This window comes from Gorilla gorilla, chromosome 6 (genome assembly GCF_029281585.2).
Source record: "Gorilla gorilla gorilla isolate KB3781 chromosome 6, NHGRI_mGorGor1-v2.1_pri, whole genome shotgun sequence".
In the NCBI taxonomy this organism is placed as follows: domain Eukaryota; kingdom Metazoa; phylum Chordata; class Mammalia; order Primates; family Hominidae; genus Gorilla; species Gorilla gorilla.
The window spans coordinates 124,099,578-124,112,056 of NC_073230.2; the positions used below are offsets into that span (position 1 = coordinate 124,099,578).

Sequence of the window (12,479 nt, forward strand, 5' to 3'; positions counted from 1 at the left end):
ATCAATATGCTTTGAAGAACTAATATATGCTTCTTGCTTAGGATTTGCGAAATTTATGGGCTTTAAATTCTTTTTCAAAGCTGCAGGAGCTAGCCAGATCTGTTAACAAAAAACTAGAGTAGTTTTTAAAAAATGAGGAGAGGAACCACATTTGAATGCTTCACAATGCCTACCATATTATTGAAACTCAACAAATATTTGATAAACTTGTACCAAATTTTTCTTTTTTATTTTACAAATGCCATTAGCTATACCTAACATTCTTTCAAACTATTAATCACACCACCTTTCAGAGCTAACCAATAATTGATATCTTTGGTCTGTTTTTATTAATAAATAATTTAAGAGGGAAGAGCTATTTGTGTCTAATGTTTTAAACTTGATTAACCAACTCTCTTCATTTTTCTGTACAGACTTGTATTATAAAATGTAACTCAAGAAAAAATATGGACAAAAAGACCCTTTACATTTCTGTGCTCAGTTTTTTTGTTTGCTTGTTTCTTCATTTGTTTGTTTTGAGACAGGGTCTTGCTCTGTTGCCCAGGCTGGAGTGCAGTGATGCTATCATGGCTCCCTGCAGTCTTGACATCCTGGACTCAAGTAGTTCTCCCACCTCAGCCTCTGAGTAGCTGAGACTACAGGTGTGCACACCCAGCTAATTTTTTTACCTTTTGTAGAAACAGGATTTTGCCATGTTGTCCAGGCTGGTCTCGAACTCCTGAGCTCCAGCAATCTGCCTACCTCGACCTCCCAAAGTGCTGAGACTACAGGCGTGACCCACTGCACTCAGCCTGTGCTCGCTTTTTAATCTGAAAAGAAAACATAAGTTTTAATTACCTGGATAAAATATTTTTGTTATAATTGATGGATTATATTTCCTGGAGACATACTGGAACTAGTGAATGGAATGGCTGAAGGTGAGAAACTATTTGTAAGTTCTCCCCACAAATAGTTTTCTTGAAGATAGATTTTTAATTTTTAGAAAAGATAAATCATTTGAAGCTTCTAAAGACAATTCACTGGCCTCTCAGTGGGTTATGTACTTCTAACAAACTATACTTGTGATTCATTCCTCAAGTCTTTAGGTGGGTATACAGGTAGAATATTTGGTATTCTAGAGCTGCAGTTAGAAATAACATTGAACATAGGTACAAACATATCCCCTGCTTTAGACTTGGTTAGAAGTTCCTGTGGTTGGTGTTGTGGTATCTGTCTACCAGGGGCTGGCGTCCACTTTGTGTTTTCACGGGGCAACTGCTGTGGTGGTTTTTCCTTTTGCAAGTCTGGGCCACATCAACTAGGCCTAACTTGGGCTAGGACCAGGATTAGTATGCAGTGTGCATGATTTCCTTAAGGAAATTGTCTGACTCTTAAGTAAACATATTAAACAGCACCTGGACAGGAATAAAGGGCATTTGTGTGCTTGATCAATTTTCTTCTGTCAGAATTTAGTGAGTGCCTCCCATGTCAACAGTGGCAAATCTGATCAAAGGGAAAATGCCCAAATGAGAAAAGGCAGGGGCAACAATAGTGTTTTCTTTACCATATTAAAGCCAAATTCACTTCCGTTTTTCCTATCATGCTAGTTTGTTAAATATTGCCAGCATGTGCTTCCTACATTATAGCATTTCTCAGTATTCCAAAGGATAAGCTATTGCCAAAATTCTAGTCATAATATCAATACAACTTTTAATGACAATTCCTTTTTTTCTTTACGTGTGTCTCAGGAGTCTTATAAGTATGATGCTCTGAAGAGCTCTGAGTGGCCCAGGACCCTGGGGTGGTTATTATGGCCAAGCAGATGCTAAATCACCGTAGGGGGTATGAGATATTTCTCAGCTCACAAGAACTTTACAGCCTCACAGGGAGATGAAGTTCAAATTATGCAAATTCACTAGCTTGTATGGCATGCATTTGGTTCCCTCTTGACTTCCAACGTCTCCTCAACATCTTTTAGATCTCTTAAATTTATAATAAAAACATATTATGTTGGTATTGCACTTGCATATTCATAAAGCTTAGTCACATTCAATATCTCACCTGGTCCTTGTAGCATTGCTCTATCACTGGCTACTTATTCATTGGCCCTGTTAACAGAAATCAATTTCCTAACCCATTGAACAAATCATCTAGATAGAAGTAAGTTGAACCAAGTTGTCCTAAAAGCAAGAACAACAAAAAGAACAAGAAAAAAGAACTGGCTTGATCTCAGAGCACTAGTTGTGTAGTAGTTGTATTTTGGCTACATGAATTAATCTAAGAAAGCTTTAATTATCCATTACTTGATGTATAAAAAGCTGGACCAATTATTCTTTAATTCTCCCTTCTTTGGAGTCCCCTCTTCAGAGCCATTCTAGAAAATACATGGTGAATTGGCTCACTCTATCAGAAGAGGAAAAAAAAAATGAAGAAAATAAAGACTCATCTGGCTTACTATTTAATTCATTATATAAAGTGTTCCTTTTAATCACATGAATAATTTCCAGTTTTGTTATAAATATTTCCAATTAAAACTAAACAAGCGATACTTTTAGGGATAAAAAGGAGTTTATGGTTCAACATTTGGCCTTTTAAAAGATAACTTAATTTTACTTCCCTTCAAAGTAAAGGAAAGATTTCAATCCTTTAAATTATTAGAACACTTGGCTTTTGGGAATATAGTAAAAGGATTATTTTTAGTTAAATTACTGGGACCACCCTTAATAATTCATGATAGCTACATCATTCATGACTTAAGATTGCCTTAATTAGAGAAGATTCTATTTCACTTCACTTTTTGTTATTAGCACATATTACTGTTTCAGTTTTCTCTTTAGCATTATTGACATCATAGCCAACTTTTTATGTGCCAGATACATAATTATTTATATTTAAATTTATGATATTTAGAAAATAACACATAATGCAGATATATAAAACATAACAGAAAAAGGTACTTTTTCCTGAAATCCACAGAAATGCATCAATTCTAGGATGTTTGATGTACCGGTAATTTTAGTTTTATTTAGTTATCAAAACAGGAAGGTGCTTTGTGACTATTTTCTTCGGTTAAGAGATGCTTTACAGAGAATAGTGGATTTGAAAAAACACAAATTTTAGAATATTTCTGAGAAAGCTTTAATTTGTTAGTTCTTTACTGGTTTGTAATTGCTGTATGTGAGGATAATTAGGGAATAAAAGCTAACTCCATGCTTAAGAAAACTTGTAGCTGTCATTGACTATTCTTAGTCTTTTTCCTTGTATTTCTCGTTCAAGGTAATCACTCGCAAAGGTTGTTATATTTTGATAAATGGACAAATAAAATATATTTTCAAATTGCTTTTAATATGATCAAGTTCAATTTTTAAAAGTGACTCAATTATTTCTTGACAGAAAAATATAAAGTGTTATAGATTTCAAATTTTAAAAAGATTGCAAAATTTAAAATACAAGAAAATATATTTGGCAAATATTTATTGTTATAGCAATCATTAACTATCAGGTAGTAACTTTGTTTCAGGATTCTAAAAATGGTGTAAGGCAAACAAGAACTTGGTAATTAAGTACCGAATGAACCTATATTTTCAAATGTATTTTGTTATAGAGAGCCAAGAGAACACTATGAAGCTATATAGATGTAATCTGGTTTCTTCAGTTTGGTTTCTTATGGATTCTATTTATATACACTCAACATTGAGCATTAGTCAAATAGTATTTTTTAATGCACTATGATTTTAACCAGGGATTTGTTTAATGAGTTTGGTTTTGGATCTTGTTTTGTGTGCAAACATACTATTTTGGTTTAATTTTTTCTGACATGATGCCCACTGCACAGTATAAAAAAAGTATAACTGTAGTTTTGTCCTTTATAGCACAGGACAAATAAATGTCAAAATCAAATGGTGGTGTCCCCCAAGGGAAAACACACTTCAGTGATGAGATATTCTTCCTCACTTCCCATTGCTATTCCTCTGAACACCCAGGTGAAGCCGCCTCAGGACCTAATCAAATGCTGCTAATTTGCATATAATAAAAATTCTGCCACGAGATTTTAGAACATTAGGAGGAAAAGTGCATAGTCTCCAAAATGGTAAATTATGAAAATATGTATACATCTATGAATCAATAGCTTATAAATGCTCAGAATAGTTTGACTAGACCCAATGTGTTATGAGCATCAGCTTATGTTGATGTATAAATTGTCAGTTTAATTCTCTGTTTAATAAAAATCTTTGGAAGTGACACGCGGCTGTTTCCTATGTTCCTTTAAAATGCTGTGATATTGATAAAATGTCAGACCTCCTCTTGGACATGACGATAATAATCAACTTCACAAAGCAATCATTAAGGTACCTTTATAAAGATAGCTGTTTGAGGAAAATGATTTTTCCTGGAAACTATTTGTACTTATAATAGTCCTTTTGTTTTTCAAAAATAACAATTCACACTCAATGTAAGATTTTCTTACCAAAATTATCCCCACCACAAATTATTTTAAAGAGTGTATTTTTAAGTCACCTGAAGTATGTTTTAAATGAATTTTTTGAACCAGGTCCCTGGTTGTCTTGATAATTTCTGCGTTTATCAGGTTGTTAAAAAATAAACTTATTTTGCAATATTCTTTTTTAATCTATGGAGTGAAACCCTTTTTTAAAAATGCAGTTACCATCAAAATCACAAATACAAGGTTTTCTAAATTTCAGTTCCCTAATCCTAACATTATACATGTAATTTTGAAAAATCTCACCTAGAAATTACAGAAAACTACCTAGGCATTTGAAATTAAGGCAAAATCCCCTTTCTCTAAAATTGAAATACTCAACTAGTAAAGAAATATACCTGAATTCGGAGATATCTCTGAATTCAGAGATACTATTGAGATACTAATTGTCATTGCATTTGCATAGGACATAGTAAATATGATTACATTTTATGCTTTTAAAGACATGATAAATTACAGAGAGTGATTTGCCATTTGAAATCCATATGGTCAGAAGGAAAAAGGCATAACTTAAACATGAGAAGTTAAAGATAGAAATTTCCTGCCTGGGGTAGAATTGAAGAAGTTACTTAGGGACATTTTGAATTTTTTGAATTAGAGTTTTTGTAAGTACAATTGATTCTCATTTGCCAATGACATTCTATCTGTAGGGAGAAGAACAGGCTAATATTTAGCAGTGTGTCAGTGGGCTTCCATGTAACAAATCTCATCATTACAGGAATGTTAGCGTTCTGCAGTTCAAATCATGTTTTCTGAAAAGTATGTAGAATAAGATCTTGTGCAAAAGCAAAAATAACAATCACAACGAGAAGAAAGATTTGTCTCTGTTACCCAGCAGCAAGCTAATAAAGACTATTATTTTTATTTAATGCAATCATGAGATCACTCTTCCTTAGACAAAATAAATACAATTTATATACCTGGGGAATGAAGACTCTGTCTTTCCCTTTAGAGAGGAAATAGAGGTAAAAGAAGTGGAGTATACTGAGAGATTTTAATTCTTTATTGGCAAAAACATGCGCAGGGACCTGCCAGTCTACCAGAGCAGACTGGAGTCCCCAGGGGGCAGAGATTGTATTCAATTCATCTTTTTGTTACAGGGCCAGTAGTATAGTACACCCTCCACCAATGAATGAAGTAAACATCAATTGGTCAGACGTCCTCCTTTTTCTAGGCTGAATACTCCTTTTACGTGAATTTAAATTATATTTTTATTTATTCAGCAACAGAAAGAACTTAGTGTACACAAGGATTTGAGTATTTCTTGTATTAATCCTATAGCCATCTAGTTTCCTGGGTGGACATTTCTCCTTCAGGTAATCAGTGGCCTGATAGTGTTTGTGTGGTTGCCATCTCTTTTTAACCTTTGCAGAGCTGAAGGGGCATTCTGAAAAGATGGATACTTTTTTCCTTCCCTTCTCCAAATGAAATGATGGAGTGTAGCTGTTGACACCTGACTTGCTTTCCAAGAATGAATTTATCCGGTGCCATCAATGATCTCCCTCCCACTTTAGGCTGCAAGTAGGCATTCTCTTGTTCTATGATTCCATAAATTGAAGAAAAGTTTGGAATTCATGAAGGTGCAATCATTTAGAGCAAAGATTTCCACAGGCCATGTACCAGTTCATGGCGTTTTAGGAACCAGGCTGCAAAGCAGGAAGTGAGTGGCAGGCCAGCGAGCATTACCGCCTGAGCTCTGCCTCCCATCAGGTCAGTGAGGCATTAGATTCTCATAGGAGCACAAACCCTACCGTGAACTGCGCATGCGAGAGATCTAGGTTGTGCGTTTCTTACAAGAATCTAATAACATGATGATCTGAGGTGGAACAGTTTCATCCGGAAAACCTCCCCCATCTCCTCCACAGAAAAATTGTCTTCCAAGAAACTGGTCCCTGGTGCCAAAAAGGCGGGGGACTGCTGACTTATAGACTAAAAATTAGACAGCTTCCTTTGTTTACAAGTTAAGAAACAAAATGAATAATTTTAAGCCATTTGTAATGACCACATTATTACAAATTAAAAAAACATTTGAATTCAAGTTTATGCCTTTCTTCCTGCTTCATTATCACTTTCAATTCTTTCTGTCACCTCTTTCTCATTCCATTTCTACTGTTATCTTGTTGAAGTAATTCTTTCATATAAGTAATCTGCTTTGAAAAAATATTTTGGATTTTCCTTGGCTGACTAATAGAAATCCAGGAGAAACCTGGTGAGATGTACACAACTTACTTTGATGACATGCTGCCTTTGTACATTGTAAACATCTGTAGAGTACACTATGGGTGCTTGCGTAGTTTCTGCCATAGTTTAGGCTTTTATTTTCACTCAACGGTTTTCTTATTTATATCATTCATCTAAGTTTTTGATGGAATTGCCTCAAAATTTATGAAGAAAATTTTTCTTGGATATTATTAGTTTCCATTTCGTCCTATTCATGAACAGTCCTACACTTTTTAGAATAATTTAAATTCTTGACAGCTTGAAAACTTATGGCCTTACAATCATTCTTGAGCATATTTTTTCCTTGTCACATTTCCTCATATGTAGCAAAAGTAGGGCAGTACATCTAAACGTTTATAAAAATAAATGGGGAAAGCATAACTTCAAACATGCAAGATTTTATTTTTGGTGTTCAAGGCCTATAATAGGCTTCTAAATTAGTATTTTTGGCGAATACATATTTTGATTGTTTCATTAATTGATGAGCAAATTATTAGTTCTGTAAAATGCTTAAACACTTTTAACCTAATCTCCTTCTTTAAATGTCATATTTTTTCCCAGAGTTTAAAAACTTATGTGTCTTATAGCATTATGCCAAATTAACCAGGACTCAATTAATAATGATTAGCATATATTTTTTTCCAACCAAAGGTACCATTTGCACATGGCATTTAGTTAGCATTATCTAAAGTCTCAAGACAGCTTCACATGTAATAAAATCTAAAAAATGAAGTTTAAATGAGTCTGTAATGTCCTTTGCCCACTTTTTAATGAAATTATTTGTTTTTCCTTGTTGGATTGTTTGAGTTCCTTGCAGATTCTGGGTATTAGTCCATTGTTCGATGCCTACTTTGTAAATATTTTCTCCCATTTTGTAGGTTGTCTCTTTACTCTGTTAGTAATATCTTTTGCTGTGCAGGAGCTTTTTAGTTTAATTAAGTCCCATTTGTCTATTTTTATTTTTGTTGCATTTGCCTTTCGGGTCTTAGTCATAATTTTTTTTTTTTTTGTCAAGGCCAATGTCCAGAAGAGTTTTTCCTAGGTTTTCTTCTAGAATTTTTATAGTTTCAGATCTTAACCTTAAGTCTTTAATCCATACCATTATTCCATTTTCACACTGCTGATAAAGACATAGCTGGGACTGGGCAATATACAAAAGAAAGAAGTTTAATGGACTTATAGTTCCACATGTCTGGGGAGGCCTCACAATCATGATGGAAGACAAGGAGGAGCAAGTCACATCTTACATAGATGGCAGCAAGCAAGAGAGAGCTGGTGCAAGGAAACTCCCATTTTTAAAACCATCAGATCTTGGGAGACCCATTCACTATCATGAGAACAGCGCTGGAAAGACCAGTCCCCATAATTCGATCACCTCTACCTTGTTCCTCCCATGATGCATGAGAATTGTGGGAGTTACAATTCAACATGAGGCTTGAGTAGGGACACAGCCAAACCATATCGTTCTGCCCCTGGCTCCTACCAAATCTCATGTCCTCACATTTCAAAACCAATCATGCCTTCCCAACAGTTCCCCAAAGTCTTAACTCAGTTCAGCATTAACTCAAAAGTCTACAGTCCAAAGTCTCATCTGAGACAAGGCAAGTCCCTTCTGCTTTTGAGCCTGTAAAATCAAAAGCAAGTTAGCTATTTCCTAGATACAGTGGGGGTACAGGCATTGATTGGGTAAATACAGTCACTCCAAATGGGAGAAATTGGCCTAAACAAAGGGACTACAGGCCCCATGCAAGTCCAAATTCCAGCAGGGCAGTCTAATCTTAAAGGTCCAGAATGATCTCCTTTGACTCCATGTCTTGCATCCAGGTCACACTGATGCAAGAGGTGGGCTTCCATGGTCTTGGGCAGCTCCAGCCCTGTGGCTCTGCAGGGTATAGCCTCCCTACTGGCTGCTTTTATGGGCTGGTGTTGAGTGTCTGCAGCTTTTCCAGGCATATGGTGCAAACTGTTGGTGGATCTACCATACTGGGGTCTAGAGGATGGTGGCCCTCTTCTCACAGCTCCACAAGGTGGTCCCCACAGAGTAGGGACTCTATGTGGGGCCCCCGGCCTCACATTTCCCTTCCACACTGCCCTAGCAGAGGTTCTCCATGAGAGCCCCACCCCTGTAGCAAACTGCCTGGACATCCAGGCATTTATATACATCTTCTGAAATCTAGACAGATTTCCAAGCCTCAGTTCTTGACTTCTGTGTACCCACATGCTCAACACCACATGGAAGTTGCCAAGGCTTGGGACTTGCACCCTCTGAAGCCATGGACTTAGCTATACCTTGGCTCCTTTTACTCATGGCTAGAGCAGCTGGGACACAGGGTACCAAGTCCCTAGGCTGCATACAGCAAGGGGAATCTGGCCCAGCTCATGAAACCGTATTTACCTCCTAGGCCTCTGGGCCTGTGATAGGAGGGGCTTCCATGAAGATTTCTGACATGCCCTAGAGACATTTTCCCCATTGTCTTGGGGATTAACTTTCAGCTCCTCGTTACTTATGCAAATTTCTACAGCTGGCTTGAATTTCTCCTCAGAAAATGGGTTTTTCTTTTCCATCATATTGTCAGGCTGCAAATTTTCTGAACTTTTACTCTCTGCTTCCCTTAGAAAACTTAATGCCTTTAACAGCACCCAAGTCACCTCCAGAATGCTTTGCTTCTTAGAAATTTCTTCTGCCAGATACCCTAAATCATCTCTCTCAAGTTCAAAGTTCCACGAATCTCTAGGGCAGGGGCAAAATGCCGCCAGTCTCTTTGCTAAAATATAACAAGAGTCACCTTTGCTCCAGTTCCCAACAAGTTCCTCATCTCCATCTGAGACCACCTCAGCCTGGACTTTATTGTTCATATCATTATCGGCATTTTTGTCAAAGCCATTCAACATGTCTCTAGGAAGTTCCAAACTTTCTCACATTTTTGTCTCTTCTTCTGAGCCCTCCAAACTGTTCTGGCCTCTGCCTGTTACTCAGTCCCAAAGTCAGTTCCACATTTTTGGGTATGTTTTCAGCAATGCTCTACTCTACTGGTACCAATATTGTATTGGTCTATTGCCACACTGCTGATAAAGACATTCCTGAGACTGGGCAATTTACAGAAGAAAGAGGTTTAATGGACTTACAGTTCCACATGGCTGGGGAGGCCTCACAAACATGGTGGAAAGCAAGGAGGAGCAAGTCAGATTTTACATGGATGGTGGCAGGCAAGAGAGAGAGAGCTTGTGCAGGGAAACTCCCATTTTTAAAACCATTAGATCTCATGAGACTCATTCACTCTGCCAAGAACAACTCAGGTAAAACCTACTGCCATAATTCAATCACCTCCCACTGGGTTCCTTCCATGACATGTGGAAACTGTGGGAGTTACAATTCAAAATGAGATTTGGATGGGGACACAGCTAAACCATATCATCTATCTTGAGTTAATTTTTGTATATGGTGAGAAATATGGGCCCAGCTTTATTCTTCTGTTTATGGCTATCCAAGCTTATGGATAGTGTGGTTCAGTATTGCTTTGGACAATATCATCATTTTAATGATATTGATTCTTCTAATCAATATGTGTAGGTTGTTTTTCTATTTGTTTGTGTCATCTATGATTTCTTAGTGTTTTGTAGTTTTCCTTTAAGAGAATTTTCACGTCCTTGATTAATGTATTCCTAGGATTTTGGGGTATTTGTAGCTATTTTAAATGGGATTAAGGTCTTGACTTTGTTCTCAGCCTGTTATTGGTTTATAAAAATGCTAATAATTTTTTTTTTTTTTGAGATGGTGTCTTGCTCTGTCACCCAGGCTGGAGTGCAGTCGTGCGATCTTGGCTCACTGCAAGCCCTGCCTCCCAGGTTCACGCCATTCTCCTGTCTCAGCCTCCTGAGTAGCTGGGACTACAAGCGCCCACCACCACACCCAGCTAATTTTTATGTTGATTTTTTTTTATCCTGAAATTTTGCTGAATTCACTTACTAAATTTGGAGTCATTTGAAGGAGTCTTTAGGGTTTTCTAGATATAAGATTATATCATGAACAACCAGAGATAATTTGACTTCATGTTTTCCAGCTTTTATGCCTCTTAGTTTTTTCTCTTGCCTGATTTCTCTAAGGTCAAGAGTTTGAGTACTATGTTGAATAGGACTGAAAGTGGCAACCTTTTCTTGTTCCAGCTAACAGGGGGAATTTTAACTTTTTCCTGCTCAGTATGATTTTGGCTGTGAGTTTGTCATATATGGCTTTTATTATTTTTTATTTGTTGTCTAGTTTTGTGAGGGTTTTTATCATGAAGAAATGATGACATTTATCAAATGCTCTGTGTCTATTGACCTCATCATATCGTTTTTCTTTTTTTTTTGGCTTAAATTCTGTTTATCTGATGAATTAAATCTATTGATTTATGTATATTAAACCATCTTTGTGTCCCTGGAATAGAACCCACTTGATTTAGTATGTTATACTTTTGATGTGCTGTTGGATTCAGTTTGTTTGTACTTTGAGGACTTTTGTATCTATGTTCATCAGGCATATTGGGTTATAATTCTTTCTTTGCCTGGCTTTGGCATCGAGGTGATAATGGATTTGTAGAATAAGTTAGGGAGGATTCCCTCCTTTCCAAGCTTTTGGAATAATTTCTGTAAGATTGGTACTAGTTCTTCTTTGTACATCTGATAAAATTCAGCTATGAATCCTTCTTGTCCTGTGCTATTTTTGAAGAGGCAGGAAGTATTATTTTATTACTGATTTGATCTCATCCCTCATTATTGGTCTTTTCAGAATTTCTATTTCTTTCTAGTTCAATTTTGGGAGGTTTTAGGTTTCCAGAAATTTATCTATTTCCTCTAATTTTTCTAGTTTGTGACTGTAGAGAAGTTCACAGAAATACAAGAGATAAACAGAAACATTTTGTTTTATTAATCCTTTGTATTTTTTCAATTTTATTTAGTTCTACTTTGATATTTGCTATTTATTTTCTCCTGTTAGTTTTGGCTTTGTTTTTGCTTGCTTTTTTTTTAGTTCCTTGAGGTACAACTTTAGGTTTTTAATTTGTAATCTTTCTGTCTTTTTGATGTAGACATTTAATACTCTGAACTTCCTTCTTAGCACTGCTTTTGCTATATCCCAGAGATATTGGTATGTTGCATCTCTATTTTTTGTTTTAACAATTTTCAATTTCCATTTCAATTTCACCATGACCCAACAATCATTCAGGAGCAGGTTTTTTACTTTCCATGTATTTGTATAGTTTTGAGAGTTTCTCTTATAATTTATTTCTAGTTTTATTCCACTGTGGTCTAGGAAGATACCTGATATGATTTTGCTTCTTAATAAATTTATTGAGACATGTGTTGTGGCCTAATCTTGGAAATATTTCATGCATTCATAAGAAAAATGATATTCTGATGATATTCTGCAGTTGTTGGGTACACTGTTCTGTAAATTTCTGCTGGATAAATTTGGTCTAGAGTCTAATTCAAGTTTAATGTTTCTTTGTTGATTTTCTGCCTTGATGATCTGTTTAGTGCTGATAATGATCTTTGCCATTATATAATGACTTTCTTTGTCTTTTTTGTTATTGTTGATTTAAAGTTTGTTTTATATAAACAAAGCTATTTCTGCTTGGTATTAGTTTCCATTTGTGTGGAATATCTTTTTCCATAATTTACCTTCAGTGTGCAAGTACATACCAATTAGATAAGTTTCTTGTTAGCAGCCATATAATAGAACATTTTTTAAAAAAATCAACTTCACTAGTCTATATCTTTGAAGTAGAGCACTTAATTCATT

General features: G+C 35.9%; 1 long non-coding RNA gene across 1 annotated transcript in view; it reads right to left on the bottom strand.

Moving 5' to 3' along the window:
• LOC129523695 (uncharacterized) overlaps window positions 1–12,479 on the bottom strand; it is a 111,654-nt gene that overhangs the window by 30,907 nt on the left and 68,268 nt on the right. Inside the window, exon 2 of the long non-coding RNA XR_008667272.1 lies at window positions 669–809. This is a non-coding gene — a long non-coding RNA (uncharacterized lncRNA). The remainder of the gene's footprint in view (window positions 1–668; window positions 810–12,479) is intronic.